Source organism: Salmo salar, chromosome ssa10 (genome assembly GCF_905237065.1).
Source record: "Salmo salar chromosome ssa10, Ssal_v3.1, whole genome shotgun sequence".
Lineage (NCBI taxonomy): Eukaryota > Metazoa > Chordata > Actinopteri > Salmoniformes > Salmonidae > Salmo > Salmo salar.
This window is the reverse complement of record NC_059451.1, coordinates 28,471,033-28,491,428: the sequence shown is the minus strand read 5'-3', so window position 1 is coordinate 28,491,428 and position 20,396 is coordinate 28,471,033. Positions and strand designations below refer to the sequence as shown.

The 20,396-nt window shown below is 40.2% G+C and overlaps 1 protein-coding gene across 1 annotated transcript in view; it reads right to left on the bottom strand.

Moving 5' to 3' along the window:
• LOC106613924 (neuroligin-1) overlaps positions 1-8,318 on the bottom strand; it is a 330,971-nt gene extending 322,653 nt beyond the window's left edge. The window contains exon 1 of the mRNA XM_045687594.1: positions 7,789-8,318. The gene's annotated coding sequence lies outside the window, so the exon portion shown is untranslated. The remainder of the gene's footprint in view (positions 1-7,788) is intronic.
• Between the last annotated feature and the right edge of the window lie 12,078 nt (positions 8,319-20,396).

Sequence of the window (20,396 nt, the reverse complement as noted above, 5' to 3'; positions counted from 1 at the left end):
GCCATAGGACAGAGCTACCTGTAGAACAGGACATTATTGTTTCCCATAATCCAATAGTCACCAGGGCTCACTGCTTAAGAATACTTGTCAGCAAATTCAAACAGTGTTCCTAGGCTCTGCTCCCAGGTGCAGGTTGGCTGCAGCTCAACCATGTTCACTGTGCATTTGGCCACGCTCCAGGGTAATTTTTGTAAGGCCAAGTAAACTATGGGGCGACATTTGCCGAAGAGCACTACAGATGATATCATCACAAGCCGGGACATGACTGTGGGCTCGGCATACTAATGCTGCCTCCATATAATCAACCCAGCCGTATTTGATACGACCTGTCTGACTACAACAGGGTTTCTGAAGCCATTTTACATTCACCTCGTCTATCACGCTACTGCTTCTAAAAAGGAGGACAATCCTGCACTTCTCTGAAATTCAGATTATACACTGTCTCAGTGTCTAGTGAGCTCTACACAACACAATGACCTATTGTAGATGACCAGGTTGTTTGGGGTTTACCATAGTTGTAGTTCAGGAAATCACAAGAGGCTGTTTTTACTGGTAAGCACATTTGCCCTATTAAATAACTAGGGAACATTTTGACATTTTTACCACACCTCAGAAAAAGGGAAACAAATTAATAAACCAACATTGAACTGGTAATAACCAGCTGTAAATGTCCAGGTCTGGCCATCAATCTGCAATCCTGTTGCCGTTTTTACACATAGACCAGCCCTTTTATTGTTGACACGAATTACGTGGTAATTTTGTCTGTAAAACCCAAAGTGAAGCAGGGCTGAGCAGTTTAGGAGGGGCACACAAAAAAAAAAACAACATGAAGTAGTTGTTTGGTAATATATACTCTATAATTAACTATATGGCGAAATCTCTCCCCCTCCGTTTTCACTGTTTGTGGGTTTTTTTATGCAATAGTGCATTGATTTCAAGCTCTTAATTAAGTTTGTCCAAAGAAGTTTAGAGGGCTGTGTGAGGGTTAAGAGTGAAAAATTGCGTATTAGGGCCACTCAGCTCATTGCTGATTCACTCTAATACCAGGCTGAATGGAGGTCAGCCAGATATAGACTGCAGAATGCATCAAATGGCGTACAAAGGTCACAATCTTCACCTGCAAGTCAAACGGAAGCATTTGACTATTCAAAAAGGAAATGCATTTCTTTAAACCTACTCTTAAAAAGTTTCAAATAGAACAGATGGGGCTTGAGAATAAAAGCATACGCAAAGTGGTCAGTGTTAGCCAAAGTGTGCTCTAGCTGGCAGGAATTATTTAATTGTCTGATCAACCTTCATATCCATCATTTCACTTGCATATTCATATCAGCTCTCCCCAGAGATAACCTTGGAGAACCCTCTTACTCCTAAGAGGCCCAGTGCTTATGAGAACAGAAGACGCGGTGGAGGCAGCGGTGGCTCTACCCAAGGTGCTCATTTGAGTTCAAAGTGAGACAGTAAGTAGATCACATAGCTAGGTGAAAGAGGTCTCATCCTCACCGCAGTGATAACCCATGTCCCAGCACTTCTCCTATAACCAGTGGCTATTCCACTCCTCCCTCCCTCCACTGCTCTGCTCTGCTCCCCATACTGACCAACAAAGGCCTGGGAGAACATGATCCTCATATCTATCAGGCCCCTGGCCTACTTTTCCTGGAAGGAAGGGTCATGATCTGTTCAACAAGGTTCACACAACATTTTCAGGTCTTGAATGTTTGCAACAAAAACAACCCCAGACAAACGAGGGGGAGACATGAGTGACTGTGGCATGTTTTCAAGTGTTTCTAGGCTTAAAAAGCAAGAGGAAGCCGTATCAATGTACAAACCCCGCCCTCTCTCTCTGGGTGTCCCACAGAGCCATCGGTAGAGGACAAGGCTTCCCTAAAACACAGGGAAGTACTGATTTGTTACATTTTTCACAGAGCTATTTAATAAAAAATGTAACTGCTGCTTACTTTGTCAGGGAGAGCGGAGGGCTGCAGGAGCAAATGGAGAAAGGAGAAGGGAAGGAGTGGTGGAGAATAGAAGGTAATGTACAACTGTTTCAGTACAGGTAATTCAGATGAATGCAGTGAGTGCAGGCCATTTACTCAGGATGGAGAGAGAGAATAAACAATTAGAATAATTACATTACCAACTCTCCTTAACACTAGTGAGAACGAACCCTGAGCTTCTGGGGTAAGCTTGTTAGTGCCATCTTCAGCAAAGAAAAATATAACTAATATAAAATAGTTTCTTCGGCTGTCCCCATATGAGAACCCTTTTTGGATTCCATGTAGAACCCACTATGGAAAGGGTTCTAAATGGAACACATAAAGGGTTCTACCTGGAACCAAAAACGGTTCTTCAAAGGGTTCTCATATGGGGATAGCTGAAGAACCCTTTTATGTCTAGATAGCACCTTTTTCTAAGAGTGTAGCCTGTATACTGAATGGTATTTGGAAAGGCATTCCTGAGGCAATGTAAAGCTAGTACTGTTTACACTCGTGTGCACTGTCAATAGCTAGCAGTTGCTATTCCATCTATCTCAGGAGGATGTTCTGGCTCAGTCAGTGTCCGTGGCTGTGTTTTAGCCATGAGCGCATGCCTGTAGTGCAATATGTTGCCATCTATAACCTTGGCAGTGGCCCTGTGAGAAAGATCTATAGCCAATAGACAGGTGATCCATATAGTGTATTACTGCGGCGGTCAGTCGTTTAATCTGGTGAAGTGGGCAGTGCTGCTGTTAGGAGCAGGGCTGGCGGATGGACCCATTGTATGGGTCAAGGCGGATAGGTCACGGTCCTCATCATCGTGCTGCACAAAGTGACAACGTACGCAGCCAAACACGTGGGGACATGGGGACATGTAGCATCCTGTACGGACAGCTGAGATGACACTAGTTTGGCCCCAGCCACACTAGGGCGTCAACATCAGCTAAGCAGCAACACATATAAATCATACAGACAACATGGAGCCTTTTTCTCTGAATAACACTCAACCAACCACCCAACTATCTCCATCGTTCCAGTACATAAGAACACAAGCACGAACACACAGACACACACACACACACACACCTCTGTATTAGCTGTGGAGAGCCACAGTAGGGGTCCGGGTGATCTTTGAACAGGACATCTCAATAATATATTCATGTTGTCATTAAATTAATCAAGCTAAAGCCAACCCCAATTGATTGTTGGCAAACAACAGTTGACCTCTACTTCTCTTCCACAAGACCTGGACGATTACACTGAAGTACTGTACAGGCAGAGGCTGCCTGCTCCTAATGAAGCAGCCATTTTCATAAGTGAGTCAAAGAGATGCTATCGACTCTGGTGTGGGAGGAAATATCCTCTGCATTTGAATGCAAATCTGCATCTGAGCTTCTGTGCTTTATTGGCAGTAATAACTCAGATAGACTGCAGATGTACAAACGTTTTGATGATAATTGACTCCAGTCTTCTGTATCCCCCAGGGGATATGAGTCGGATGATCAATGTGGGGAACACTTGCCATTTTATACCCTCACTTCATGATTACTTTCCCTCAGATCTTATTTCATTATGTCCTCTGTGTGTGCAAACAACGCTGCAAGTCAAAACCACAGACTAAAATGAATAACTACAGCCCATGAATTAGTAGGAAGCACAATTTAATAAATTAACTTTTTTTTATCTTGCCTTGAGCTTCGCATTCAATACTTGAATGCTTTGTCGCTTGTAATTTTCCAAGCCACGTTTAGAATCACATTATGCTATCGAGACAGATCCTGGAAATGTTGCATAATGATACAACGCTGAAGTATTTGAGTACTGGTGAGGATTCAAAATGTAAAGATAAAGTTTAAACTGCCTGGTTTCATAAACCAGAAAAATCCAGAAAAATAGGAAAGTAATGGAAAGTAATGATGTCAGTACTAGGACCATGAAATGTATCAATATGACTGTTAAGGCATCTGATTCCCCAGTAATGACTAGGTAGGTTATATTGGTTTACGAATACAAAAAATATTAACTGTAGTGAAGATTATATCAGCAAATGCAGTCCTATTTCACCCAAATACATACAGAACTGTTAGCTGAGCTCATTAGTGTCATACTCACCAAAGAGACTAAATGAAGCCGCTCCCCATTTTCACTTGATGTGTGACTTCCCTAATGGGGAATATTCAAATTTGACTAATGCTGTCTTATCAATTTGCTCAATGAACCCAATGAGTCTGAGTCTGACCGTCACCAGAGCTGTGTTACGTAACATGGCTTTGCCCTCTGCCATCCGTCAGCTCTGTGACTCTGTGTGTGTCCCAAATGGCACCCTATTCCCTGCATTGCACTACTTTTTACCAAAGCCATATGGGGCCTGGTCAAAAGTAGTGCACTATATAGGGAATAGAGCGCCATTTGGGGTGCAATCCATGTCTCATCCCCCTGTTCCCTCTGACAGAGTGCCTTAACATTAGCTGTGACTGCACAGCTAATTGCCGTGTTTCAAGCCTGTGTGACCGAGGTAGAGGAGCTGTGCTCATATTGAAGTGACCGTGAGGGTCAAAAGCTAAAGGTGACTATAAACAGTCTCCTGGCGACAGGGCTAAACAAGGAGATAGCCACAGCGCTAGCAGGGTCAAACACATTGTAGCTAGATCCCAAATGAATGAGATTGCACTGCAGAACAGACCATCATAAGTTACCTATTCTTCCCAAAAATGATATCCATATTTTCTGTTCACAAAGTCAGAAAATGGAGACGACTAGGACAATGAACATGAGCTACAAAAATAAACCTGTAAAAAAAACAACCTTGTCTTGTTGACACAAGACACGGCTCATGTCTGTGGAGGCCTCAAACACGTGTGAACCAGGTTTAGAAAGTCAAAGTAGTCATGAGGTGGCTAGTCAGCCATGTTGAAAGAATGCGGAACACTCAGCTTACACATCAGTCTAACTGAATGGAGAAAAGAGAAAGCATTGTTTCCAATACACATTGTGGAGTGGATTCACTAACAATGGACATACAGTACATGTATGTCAAGGAGACAACATTCAGGTTTGAAGTATTGAAAGAAAGGACACTCCAGCAATAAAGTGACCCTGAGAGACGTGAGTAAATAAAGCAGCGTCTTAGTTAACGTTTTGTGTTTCTGTGCTTGTGATATGATTTGTTGTTGAGCGTCAGGCAGAGTGAGGCAGTGACCCTTCATAGAGAAAACATGCTGTTATTTAGATTAGCTGTCTACAGTACCCGCCTGTGCCTACGGCAACCAGTAAACAGTCAGGACAGACCAACAGCATGGCTCAGGTTGCAGCACAACATGAAGCATAACATGTAATGTAATTACAACATGGCACTGATGGCAGTTTAACATGGAAAGTATTACAAACGTGATACATTACCTTCAGCCCATTAGCCAAGCAGGCTCTCATGTACAACCTGAAATACATGCTTGTACCAGCAACCCACTTTGATCAACCCTCACCATGTCCTTCAACCAAACAAAAGTCAAATAACCCAACTGTATTCAATATTGGTTTATCTAAAATCCCTGGTTTGTGTAACAGAACCATTCAATCTTCTAAATGAGACTCACCACTTCATTTGACAGTGTAAACCTGACTAAGAATTGGAGCCCATCAAGTAAACTCATAGCTCTGTAGCTATTCAGTGGTGAATATTTCTTCACTCGTAAAAGAGTGAAGAAATATCTTCTTCCACTGTAGTACTCAACAGGATGTTGAGGACTCTCGCTCGCTCTCTCTATTTCTCCGAATATCTTTTTAAATGGTTGTCTATCTCCCTTTCCCCCTCTCCTTATGCAGTAGACATTCAAACTGAATCAACTCGTCTCTGTTGGCAGTCTACAGTATGTAACCCTGGATTCAATAATAATGAACAATGAGACATCAACAGTGGCCAGACAGCAGGACCCTTGGAATTATTGTTTAAAATACAAATTAAAAGTCTAGTGTGTAAGCACAGTTGTTCACTTTCTAAATATTCACATGATGGACATGGAGCTGGCCAGCAGAAAAATACAAAGAGAATTGTATTGTGGTTGGTGTCAAAGCTGTCTGGCTTTCATCTCTACAAAGAGGAACACAGAGTCACCAACAGACCACCAAACCATGATACCTGTTACTCAGACACCCAATAGAGCCTGTGCATTGCTTACCGAATCCAGATCAATTAAATATAACTTCTTCATTTCATAGTGAGTTTAGTTCTCACTGAATCAGTACTGACCTTATCAGTACATCACCTGTGAAACCTAAGGTGAGCAGGCCTTCATAAAATATATCCAGGTCTGCTACATGAAATTATGCAAAGAGTCTATAATGCACAACTGTGTAATCCACAGAATTTAGATGAAGGCCTAGAATGCACATTACTGTACACTCTGCGCATTCACTGAAGTCAGTGTTTTACATCACCATTCATCCAAACATAAATCATGATAAAGATACATTAGTCCATCACCATACCACAATGAATAATTCAACAATATCTCGCTATGATACCCCAATTACACTAGACCTGTCAACGGCCTATCAGGATTGATGGCGTTGTGTGTAAATTAATATCTGACCTGTACTGCCATCTACAGGCAAACAGTCCAGAGGGTAACAACCACTGAGTTTGGCAGTGCCACTAATTGAGTGAATTTAAAAACCCTATCTCAAGCTATCCTTTATGATCACAATCACTGTTATCAGGAGATAAGCAAGCAATTTGATGGCCTCAGGCCTACATAGTGTTATCACTACTATCCACTGTACAGAGACGGGAGCTTTGTGATTTATGCTATCCTTTTCAGCTATCAACTATACTGTAGTTGTATGAGGCAGGGAATATCTCAAATGCATTGAATATGAAGGTGTCATACAATCATGAATCTCATGTTGTGAGTATCCAATCAGTGCCTCAACCCCGTCCAGTATGTGTGGCAATGGTTGATGGGGTTGGTTGTGGTACTGATTTACTGTGTCAAATTGGACTCAAGCTAGTGTTTCATTTAAAGAGAGAGAGATGAGGCAACTGACGCCATACTGCCTGGTGGCTGGTGCCTCTGCGCACAATGCTGGTGATTTCAACTGAAAAACCAGGCTGGAGAAATGGCTCCTGTCGAACAAGAACTACACGCATGGCCCGCAAACTGTCTTAATCAGCACCATGGACAGCGACGCAGTGCTTTCTAAATGGGAGACTAGAGCTGGCCTGGCTCAATGTTGGAATATGCGAGGGAAATCGTAAAACACTGGGGAAGTTAGCAAAGCTGCTTATTCTTATTGTCTCAATTGTTCATTAAATGAAAATTAATAAAAGCTCTGATACTACAAAATGTCGCACCAGATTTTGCAATGGAGATCGAATACTGTTATTTTCGAGATTTGTTTTATTTATTTGTAAGCGACATTCTCTGTCTTGAGAGCTAGTTTATTAATTCGATGAGCATGTTGTGGAGGAAAAATGTGACTTTCTAAATAAGAATATATAATAATATCTCATCACTTTGTTGACGTAGTAACAATTATCTCACTTGGAATTATCGACCTCCGGGTAATATAGCCTAATACACACTCACTCAGTAACTCATCATCTCTCTCGCGCGCGTACGCACACACACTAATCAATCAGAAACTGCAACTTCGTTTCGTCTTGATAGTTTTCCTCAAGAGGCATGAATCCTCAGTTGCATTATGCAAATAGAATAAGGGATGGAGACTGGCCTTAAAAACATAGGCCTAATAAACCACATGATCTAAGATAAATAATTAAATCATGTAAAATATGCTGATAGCTTTTAAAACATACCTGAGTTATGGGAGAATCTCTATTTTGCTCGTCGAATCGGAGCAATCCTTGAAGGAGTTTTCCCAGTTAATTCACAGTTAATTATGGTTGACTGTTGCGATGACTGAAGCAACGGGAGTGGCAAAGGTTTTCAGCTGCACCGGGCTTCTGCCGTCAATACTCCCAAAAAGCTTATCAACAGTCAGATTACAATTTTTTTCTCAGAATGTCTTGGACCAGCTGCTTGGACCGGCTACATTTGGTGCAACCGTTATACCTTACCAAAGTTTGAAGGTAAAACAGTCGACTCCCGCTCCTGCGCCAGTTGCTGTGTGTTTGACAGTGAACGGAATAACAAGCAGAATTGAGTCCGATGAAGAAACCAAGTCAGCTCTGACGTTCCAATGAGAGCGCCGCCGACATTATTAAACTGTATGTTGATAGACCAAGTCCAGACAAATTACCCAACTCTTATAATCACCAATGTTGATATGAAAATATGAGCAGTTAACCGCACACATCTTAACGAGGCGGTGCATCTCCGCTGCCATAACAAAAGTGATGTGAGATTCTGCAGAAAGCAGCGCGAACGTGCTATGTTTAATCAGGCAAGAGCAACTCTTAACACAGGTTAAATCTCAAATTTGCAGGGAAACTGCTACCTTTATTTGAGCTTGGTCGATTAGAATACATTCATAGAGATTCCCAATGTACACCCATTCATTTTGACCATTGTCTGTGAATGTCTCTGCAATATTCTGAAGAATAAAACAAGAATATAATTATAAATGATTTGGCACATGTTTGAACCTTTAGAACCCAGTTTTTGAGCCGCTGAATTACTTAGCCTTGTTTTCACATAGGACTAGGATTCCCCAGGGTATTTCCTTCCCCCTAGGGGTTTGAAGTTCCTGAGTGTAGGATCATATTCTGTTTAAAACCTAATCTAATCCTGTCAAGAAATTTCAGAGGAGATGGAATCAAATGTTCAACAGGCAATCTTGTAAATACTTTTTGAAGCAGGAAAATGCATGATTATTTTCTCAGGACCTTAACATTTTGACACTGTAATGATCTTCTTATAAAATGAAGAGACCAGCCTCATTGAGGAAATTCAATTAGTTAACAAATCTCAATATCAAGTTTTGAGCTCTTATACCTGTGTAAGAGAGACATTGCTCGTTCTGACATGTTTTCATTTATTAATTTGTATTTTTTGGATGTGTGTGTATTGCAGATACCGTACCCAGCAGATATATATTTTTATCCTCATTATATGGTTCCTTCGAAAGCAGGAGTATTCAACCGGGGCCCGCGGCCCCCTATGGATCCACGGAGGTACTGCAGGGGGTTCGTGAGAAGAAAAAAAATATATATATAATATAGTATATATTATATATATACACTACCGATCAAAACTTTGGGGTCACTTAGAAATGTCCTTGTTATAGAAAGAAAAGCACATTTTCTGTCCATTAAAATAACATCAAATTGATCAGAAATACAGTGTAGACATTGCGACTGTTGTAAATGACTATTGTAGCTGTAAATGGCAGATTTTTTTATGGAATATCTATAGGCATACAGAAGCCCATTATCAGCAACCATCACTCCTGTGTTCCAATGGCACGTTGTGTTAGCTAATCCAAGTTTATCATTTTAAAAGGCAAATTGATCATTAGAAAACCCTTTTGCAATTATGTTAGCACAGCCGAAAACTGTTGTGCTAATTAAAGAAGCAATAAAACTGTCCATCTTTAGACGAGTTGAGTATCTGGAACATCAGCATTTGTGGGTTCGATTACAGGCTCAAAATGGCCAGAAACAAATAACTTTCTTCTGAAACATGTCAGTCTATTCTTGTTCTGAGAAATAAAGGCTATTCCATGCGAGAAATTGCCAAGAAACTGAAGATCTCATACAGCTCTGTGTACTACTCCCTTCACAGAACAGCGCAAACGGGCTCTAACCAGAATAGAAAGAGGAGTGGGAGACCCCACTGCACAACTGAGCAAGAGGACAAGTACAATAGAGTGTCTAGTTTGAGAAACAGACGCCTCACAAGTCTTCAACTGGCAGCTTCAATAAATAGTACCTGCAAAACACCAGTCTCAATGTCAACAGTGAAGAGACGACTCCGGGATGTTGGCCTTCATTAACAAACTTTTCAAAAGTTTGGGGCCACTTAGAAATGTCCTTGTTTTTGAAAGAAAAGCACATTTTTTGGTCCAATTAAAATCAAATGAAATTGATCAGAAGTACTGTGTAGACATTGTTAATGAAGGCCAGCATCCCAGAGTGTATATATATATATATATAAAATAAACAAATAAAAAAACCTTGAATGAGTAGGTGTGTCCACACTTTTGACTGGTACTGTATATATACAGTACCAGTCAAAAGTGTGGACACACTTACTCATTCAAGGGTTTGTCTTTATTTTACTCTTTTACATTGTAGAATAATAGTGAAGAAACCAAAACTATGAAACAAAACATAAGGAATCATGTAGTAACCAAAATAAAGTTTTAAACAAATCAAAATACATTTGAGATTTGAGATTCTTCAAATTAGCCACCCTTTGTCTTGATGACAGCTTTGCACACTCTTGGCATTCTCTCAACCAGCTTCACCTGGAATGCTTTTCCAACAGTCTTGAAGGAGTTCCCACATATGCTGAGCACTTGTTGGCTGCTTTTCCTTCACTCTGCAGTCCGACTCATCCCAAACCATATAAATTGGGTTGAGGTCGGGTGATTGTGGCGGCCAGGTCATCTGATGCAGCACTCCATCACTCTCCTTCTTGGTCAAATAGCCCGTACACAGCCTGGAGGTGTGTTGGGTCATTGTCCTGTTGAAAAACAAATGATAGTGGGACTAAGCACAAACCAGATGGGATGGCTAATCGCTGCAGAATGCTGTGGTAGGCATGCTGGTTAAGTGTGCCTTGAATTCTAAATAAATGACTGACAGTGTCACCAGCAAAGCACCCCCACGCCATTACACCTCCTCCTCCATGCTTCACGGTGGGAACCACACATGCGGAGATCATCTGTTCACCTACTTTGCGTCTCACAAAGACATAGCGGTAGGACACAAAAATCTCAAATTTGGACTCATCAGACCAAAGGACAGATTTCCACAGGTCTAATGTCCGTTGCTCGCGTTTCTTGGCCCAAGAAAGTTTTTTCTTCTTATTGCTGTCCTTTAGTAGTGGTTTCTTTGCAGCAATTTGACCATGAAGGCCTGATTCACGCAGTCTCCTCTGAACTGTTGATGTTGAGATGTGTCTGTTACTTGAACTGTGTGAAGCATTTATTTTGGCTGCAAATTCTGAGGCTGGTAACTCTAATGAACTTATCCTCTGCAGCAGAGATAACTCTGGGTCTTCCTTTCCTGTGGCGGTCCTCATGAGAGCCAGTTTCATCATAGTGCTTGATGGTTTTTGTGAGTGCACTTGAAGAAACTTTCAAAGTTCCTGAAATTTTCCACATTGACCGACCTTCATGTCTTAAAGTAATGATGGACTGTCATTTCTCTTTGCTTAATTGAGCTGTTCTTGCCATACGATGGAGTTATCTTGACACAACACAACTGATTGGCTCAAACGCATTAAGAAGGAAAGAAATTCCACAAATTAACTTTTAACAAAGCACACCTGTTGAAATTGAAACGCATTCCAGGTTACTACCTCATGAAGCTGGTTAAGTGAATGCCAAGAGTGTGCTAAGCTGTCATCAAGGCAAAGGGTGGCTACTTTAAAGAATCTCAAATATAAAATATATTTCGATTTGTTTAACACTTTTTTGGTTACTACATGTGTTATTTCATAGTTTTGATGTCTTCACTATTATTCCACAGTGTAGAAAATAGTAAAAATGAAGAAAACCCTGGAATGAGTAGGTGTGTGCAAACTTTTGAATGGCTGATGGCAAGCTTTCTTGACTTGGACATAGATTTTTGCCAAAACATTGCTAACCTTTGTTTAACCAAAAAGATGGGAATATCTTCTTTCTACTGATGTCAACTTTTTTTAAACTCCTAATATTGAGAAAATTACACTGATTTGAGATAATTACACTCACTGGAGTATCTGACATACCAGCTGGCTGTCAAGCTGGCTGATGGCAAGCCTTCTTGACTTGGACATACATTTTTCCAAAACATTGCTAACCTTTGTTTAACCAGCTTAACAGCTGCTATTATCGAAGATGTGTTTAGAGTTTGGCTGGCACAATTACAGTATCATATAATAATCGTCATTATCATCTTACTACATTCATTTTAGGAGAAGGGGGAATTCATCTTCATATTCAACTAGATATAGTTTACCCAATAGCAGTTTTTTCCTTTTTACATGATGTGGGTAAAGTTGGTAATCACTTTACGAGCAGAATGGCAGGGTTAGGAGAAGCTTCATTTCCAATTTCTATTAATTTCTATCAAAACCATTAGTTTTTGAGACAGGGGTGTCACCAAAGCTGTGTTGTATTCATTAGGTATGGTTTTCAAAGATGTATTATGATTTATTTTTTTTACAAAAATTACAGTTATGGCAATAACAGTGTCTATTTGCATGACAATTAATTGTTTGTTACCCAAAATTCCATAATCGTCACAGCCGTAGTTTCTAGCAAATAGGCTATGTTAGAGTTTACACTTTCAATTATAACGTGGTGAGGTCCAAATAATAAAAAACTATCTATCAAATCTATTCATTTTAAAATGTTAATTACTTGTCCTTGCCATTATTATTCACCAGATGATAAGACAAGACATGTGGAGAAAAAACATGTGTTGCTAACATGATGGGGGTTCCCTGGTTTGCCGGTTTGCATGAGAGGGGGTCCATAGGCAAGAAAAGGATGAAGACCCCTGTTCTAAGACAAAGTTGTTTATTATTATTTCTAGTTTACAACAACAGAGAGAGAGAGTGGGAATGTGCCTCAGAACATTGCCTAAATTAGTTAGTAAATAGTTGAGTATGTGAAAAATGTGGAGCTGCGTTAAAAACAAAAAAATCTCAATGACTGTTGAATAGAGGCAGCATGTTTCAGATATATTCATTGAAACGAACATCAGGTTTTGGCTACAATCAGAGTGATTTAGTTCATTTGCCAACCTCAATTTCTGAGTGGAAAATGTGTCTTTCTGTTTTTTTTAATTATATGGTAGAATAGAAAATTGGGTTGTAATGTATCAATACTTGGTCTTGAGGTGGTAGGCTACACCAGTTGATATTAATGGCAAATTACAGAAGGCATTGATTTCTGTTGCAACTAACATTCATTTTATTTCAGAAGTGTTCTGTTGTTGTATAAGGGTTGTGTAGCTAAACAATTATGTTTTACATGACCTCACGAAAGAGCCCACCTTCTGTGGTAAACCTAAAGTCTAGATCATGGTTTAACCACTTCAGGTGGTGGAAACAAAATCCTGCCAGCATCCTTTATGACACAGATATGATCCTGAATGTCACCATGGCGATCATGCTACTGGGTAGTATAGCTTTCAGACAAATCAATCAGTCATGATCTATATGCTAGACTCAACATCTATCCCAACCACATCTACATCATTGTCAAACACTGTGTACATTCAAAAACACAAATAGCCTCTAATTGAAAGAAGTAAAAGACAACACTTCACTGACATGCACACAGTGCTGGTATAATTGCTCAATAACTCATCGACAAACACCACCAGAATCAGATAAACATACAGCGTAAGTCCAATATTTGTTATGAAATGCCAGAGGCAGGAGCTGCATTGATATTTTCTACAGCATTAATAAAACAATGTTTATCAATATGCCAATAACAACATTCTTTATATTTAATGGGTTACTGTTGAGGGTCTCATGTCTGTTTTTTCACATTTCTAATTAATAAATGAAACATCCAATATTACAAGGTTCCCTTCCCGACCTAGAGCATCTCTCCTTTAGAGAGGAGCTTCCTGGTACTGAGTCTGGACTGTGAGCTAATTTTAACATCACAGTGATGACACTCTCTGTAGGTCCTGTGAAAAGCCTAGCACTCAGCAACAGCATTGGGCCAGCACCATCCATAACACTGACAGAGACAGGATCCTCCATGCTGCCAGGCCCACTGTGGCTAACACTGAAATCCACAGAGAAGACAATGGATGCACTCTTTCTCTGACATAATATAACAATCTTTACCATGCTTTTATTTATTCACTTTCATACAATTGCTGTTGTCTCTCGTCGCCTTCCACCAAGCTCACTTTCTTATCCTGCATCCACTTTTAGCTTTTGGATCCAAATTCTCCTTTTTGGCAAACAGGTAGTTGTGTGCACGTTTTACGCATCTCTCTTGATGAGAATTTATTGTATGTTAAAACATGGTATCACTTAAAAGCGTATTGTTGTAGACAAAGTGGTGGAAAGTAAATGTCACAACTTCCACCGAAGTCGGCTCCTCTCCTTGTTCAGGCGGCGTTCGGCGATCGACATCACCGGCTTTCTAGCCATCGCCGCTCCATTTCTCATATGTCCATTTGTTTGGTCTTGTTCCAAACACACCTGGTTTTCATTCCATAATCACACTGCATGTATTTAGTTCTCTGTTCCCCTCCATGTCTTTGTGTGTAATTGTTTATTGTTATGTGGGTATTGTCAGGCGCTATACTTTTGTTAAGTTCCGTGTTTTTTGGCACGCTTATGTTGTTATGTGCTGTCATTCTTTGACCGGAATTAAAGTGCGCCTATTTACTACATTCTGATCTCCTGCACCTGACATCGCCTCCATACACACCCTTGACAGTAAAGCTCACTATAGTACACAGAACACAAATTTACAGCAATGCAACCTTTAGAATGCATCTGATGGTAAAACAAAGGTACAGCTGAGCTTACTGTCATTGATCTAAGACAGCTGAGATCTCAACTGACAGTGAAAACGGCTTACACATGGGGGATCTGAGTGTGTTAATGAAACAGATCCACTGAACATTGTATTGACCCTGCCATTTCCTAGAACATTCTCATATACAGCACATATTTGAACACTACAAAGGCTGCTCAATATGGGGTCAATTCATACAACATAATGGACCCACGTTTTAATTTCTGCAGTATTTAACCATTTCCCTTTCATAAAGCTGAGCCGTCTGCATGGCAACGTTAATGTCCAAGTGTGTTTGGACATTAAAGATGTTTCTCCAAGCCTGTTTGGACATTAAATATGCTTCTCCAAGCCTGTTTGGACATTAAAGATGTTTATCCAAGCCTGTTTGGACATTAAAGATGTTTCTCCAAGCCTGTTTGGACATTAAAGATGTTTCTCCAAGCCTGATTGGACATTAAAGATGTTTCTCCAAGCCTGTTTGGACATTAAAGATGTTTCTCCAAGCCTGTTTGGACATTAAAGATGTTTATCCAAGCCTGTTTACTTTTAGTCAAAAGAGGTTCAACTAAAGTTGGGCAAGTACATTAGCCCAGAACCATACATTATATTACATCACTAATGCTGTGGTGGGAAATCCTGCATCATGTATAGTACCAACACCCTCAAAAGTTATTCAACCGAGTATGAATAAAGAACACTTCCCACCGAAGCAGGGAATTGTCATAGCAAGGCAGACATAAACTGCATTTCTAGAGGGACACATAGATAATGTGTGGTATATCCAACAGGTTTTTTGTTGTTGTTTCATTTGAAGTGTATCGTTTTAGATGAAAATATACAGAGTGGAAGATTGTAGGGCTCTTGATATGGCCCGAAAGCATTTTCTCATCCACATGTATTCCACACCATGGTATATTACTCTAAGAACCAGATACTTATCCTCATGGTGATTTACCCCCAAATAAATCTGATGACATATGGATTTAATTAAGCATTGGCAGAGTAAGGTTTAGTAAAGGCGTATGATTTGAAGTCAAGGGTCAGTGCTGGAATTGGTTTAACCCTTGATAGAACAGAGTTAAGAACGTGCTGTAAACTCACTCCATAGCTAGCTTGAAATGTCGCTGATGGAGCTGTCTAATTGGTACTTTTTGTATAGTTCAAACGGTTGGTACATTGGCAAGGAGGCGGTCATGTGTGTTGCAAAACATAGGATCCCTTGTTCGAGCCCAGTATGGGGACAGGGACAGTAGAGGAAGATATACTGTTAGCAGCATATTGATGTCCATTTCATTAACTCAGTGGAATCTAGGACTACAAAGTTGGCATATTTAGCAATTTTTTTTGTAATAACAAAATAACACAGAGCTTCCATTTCACTTTGATTCTGTTATGTTCATAATTTATAAGAAGAAGCCAGAATCTCTTCTGAACCAATTTGTTTGTATTGTTAATCAGTTACGGACTGATGCTTTTAATTAATATTATTATTTGTATTTCTAAATGAATTTTACATTAGCACCCACCCTTCCCCATCCTCTTCCTCCTCTAACCAGAACCACTACCTTAGCATTGGTACTAACTTTGACTCCCGATGAGTACTAGCCTTGTCTCCCTATGCTATTTGCTGTTATACTGCAGCTACAACCAGTTTACATGATTTATTTCATCAGCCGTGTCAGCCTTTGTGAGCAAACTGATTTTTATATGGCCCTACTTTCTTCATTAGATATCCACTCAAGTTATTATATTTCCTTCGTCATTGGTGATTTTTTTGTGGGCTCAGGAAAAGCTTCAAGCTATAGGGTCTAACAGTAGACCCACCACTGCAGAGAGGAAGCCAGAATGAGTTACCCACCCCTCCTCTAAACCATCTACATAGCAGCAGCCTCTCCATCGGGAGACGTCGACACCTTTTATGTCATTACGACTCTCCACGCTTGACTACTGAATATGCAAGGAGATGCATTCCACTGTAGCATATCATCAGTATTATCTTTCCCAAGGTAGGGTGAGCAAGATCTATGTATTGGGTTGCAATTATGAGAAGGAACAAATGTAGCAGCAAAAAATCTGAAGGATGTCTCTGTGATGTGGCTTTCTATTTCATTGTGAATAGTGTATTAGACTAAGCATAAACATACTCCCAAGGTCCTCCTCGGGTAAGGTAGATGCATATGGATGAGCTGCTATCTCATTATTAGCAAAGAGATTGAGAGAAAAATATAAAGGCTTGACTTTAGAAAGTGCAGCTGTGTCCAGAAGCACTTCTTTAACGTGAAATATGGCATACTATAACAGCCCTCCACTTACTTATCCAGGAAATGGTACAGCTCTTAACTGCCCTCTAGACAAATACAGATGCAAAGAAACTGCTCTGTAATAAGAGTATTTCACACAGATGTACTCCGCACTAGTCATATAACAGCCATTTACAGCACCATAAGATTGTCTCTAATGGACTATCTAATAATTCAGAGCTGAGGTCTTTCATAAATTTCACTTTGCCAGGCCGTGTGGACTGTGACATCGAACCCAGCCACTAAAACGAGTGGTAAGCAAAAGGTGGAATAAACAGCTATTTATATGCATCAAAGGGAAACAATAGGCAACAGAGAAATAGCTGTGTCTGCTGTTCTGCGTCGATTGTCTAGGTCCAATCTACTGTGCAACATGTGCCAGTACCATGGCCCTGTCACTCAGATGACTGGAAAGGAACAACTGCGGCTGGCACAATTATCGTACAACTGTGTAACCGACGGTTATGGATGAAGACCGACATGAAAATAAAATAACCATCATAACCGTTAAAATAGTTTTTTTGGTGTTTGTTTTTTGAGTGGAAAAAACAGCTAATTGAAGATGGGACGACCGGACATCGGTGAGGTTGAGTCTGTTTTAGCCATAACATGGACTCTTAACAACGTGATGAAACTTTTCTCCTTGCTGAAACAAGCAAAGTAGTCTAAGGTTGCCTAGGCAATGCCTCAACAATGCAGCAGCAGCACATATAGAAATAGAATAAATAGAACGGTCTTGGAACCTCTAACCCTGGCAATTTGACTTGACTGGTAAACTCATGGGTACACTGGCAAGGGCAGTCTGGTATTGTAATGCAATAATTTGCATGGTAATGTAGAATGTTCATTCAAATGATGTTAACTGATGTGGCTCATCCAATGTAATGTATTGTTTGTAACGTCAGTTGAGTTTAATCAACAAATCACAGCACATATTTTACCACATATTTTACTTCCTGCTTTGTTCCTATGGGTACACTCGCAATGGCCGCCAGTCCACCCATTATGCCATCTTTGACTTAAAGGTGATCCCCGTTCTATTCATTCAATTTCTAATGCAACAAATGCAGTCAGGAGCGGAAGAGAGGAGAAAATGTGCATTTCGAACTGTTATTACTGTGACCGTGGTCATTTGGCTGGCCAATTACCGTCATCCAAAATTCCATGACTGTTTCAGCCCTAGGAACAACAAAAGCTTTCTGCCACAGGAGAGAACCCTCAAGAAATCACTGGATGGGGGTTAGAGAGGCTACTGCATTTAAACAACACCTGTCTTATTGTTGAAAATTAAGACAGCCTTACTGAGTCTACTGAAAATATGACCTGATGAAACTGTACTTTGACCCTCAAAACAACAGGAGATCAAATGGCTCTACACACTCATAGTCTTTGTCTAGTGTATCATTCACTCGGAACCATTAAGAACCCCATAGCACAGTACAAGGTATTGGTAAAATGACACAGACAAGTTGAGTGTAGTCCTAGCAGAGCTGAATGTGACACCATACTTGAGCACCCTCCAGCTCTTTTGTCATTTCTAAGGAACTCGAAGTCAAAGTTGTATGACAAATCTTCACAATGGCAAATGAGTATCATACAATACCAAGCTTTTAGTGTTATTTTAGTTTCACATTCTAAACCAGAGAATGAAGAGACAAAAAGACTTGGGGCCATCTGATGACATTGACACATTTTATTTATAATTGGGTCTGTCAGTTTTAAGTGCCATCTTGATGCAGCAGACTAAAAATGGCAGAATTACACCATCTAAGAGATTGGGATGGGAAGGTTCAGACGTTTTATTCATTTACTCCATACACTTATCCCCATCTGCATGTGATAAGGTTTGGAATGCAGATGGGGATAAGTGTATGGAGTAAATGAATAAAATGTCTGAACCTTCCCATCACAATCTCTTAGATGGTGTAATTCTCTGCACTATGAAAACCAGAGAAATTGCCTTGACAATAAGCACAAGTTGTGTTAGGAGTACCACATGTGAGACTGACATGTAGACTAATATCAAAATCAGACACAGATTCATGGATATACTGTAGGTATCAAATAGAAACGGCTGTGTGCAGAACATTCATTAATCTTGAGAGGTTAGAATGTTAACTACCTCTGCTGGAGACAAATGGCAGATTCACTCTCCTTAGAGGCAAAATTATACATCTGTCACCAAGCTGTTGCTGAGGTACAATGTCGCTGTGAGTTATGGGATGTCTATAAACATAGCAAGTTACTGTCAAGCCATCTGAGCATCTTCATTCTCACTGTTGAAACTATAGATTATTATAGCGCACCCAGTTCCTTGTTTAAATAATTCCTCCAGAAACAACACAAGCATCATTTTTAGCCTGCCAATCAGTGTCCACTTGCTCTTGAGAAGCCATGGCATTAATAAGGCATTCTGCCTCATCCCAAGGGTTCTCAGCTATAAGCACCGCTTACTGGTGGGACCATGTAAACTACAATCCCGATGCTCTGTTTTAATGTTTAGAAACATCAATAATCATAGCTTGCTTTACAGTTTTTGAAACATATGGAACTTATCTTTCATATCAGTGAGAAATAATCGTTCAATAAAAAAATATACACTTACTGTAGCAGGTTTGCACAGTAAGTGTTTATAGGCTGTGTGCCTCCAGCCGACAAACTACACTTCCGCGAGACTTCCTCCCCAGTTCTGCATACACACAGGTGTTCGAACACCCTAGATAGCTAATAGGCACAGGTGGTCTCCAGTCTTCCATCTGTCTTCAGTCTGTCTTCCGTAAACACACACTGTAACATGGAGATATGGCCGTGTGGGAACACTAAACCTAACTCTATAAAAGGTGTGGTGTAATTTAACCTACTGTTTTTAGAAACATATTTCTCACTGATATGAATGCTATGTTCCTTATGTTTCCAAAACCGTACCGCATGTGATGAACAGTAAGCGTCGGGCTCTTAACAGAAGTCCACCGGGAAGGCTACACCTTCATCAATAAACCTAAAGGTAGTTTGCGTGTATGAATGGCTAGACTTATGGTTCTCACAGGTGAAGTAAAATGATACAAGTTACTTTGCTCATGATGCGACCCTCAAATGACACGAATGTACCAACAGTCTAAGTGCACTGGATTTGAAACAACGATACAGATGTAACCATGCTATTCAATGTACTATCTGAGCAGAACTGGTAGTCCCAAGTCAAAATGCCATGTGCATTCCACAGATCACGTTAATGTGTTCAGAAAATAATAATAATAAGGATTAGGAAAAGTTTCGCAGCACACATGTCATTTTGCAGAAATATTTGTGTTGTTGTTGCAGCTTTAATGCTAATATCCTGCAATTCTACATTTTTTTCCATGGGGCAGAGAGAAAACTTTGCATTCTTAAAGTAGTGTATTTATAAAAGTCCCCCCCAAAAAAAACCTTGAGGGGGAATGCAATAAGTATTGAGTTG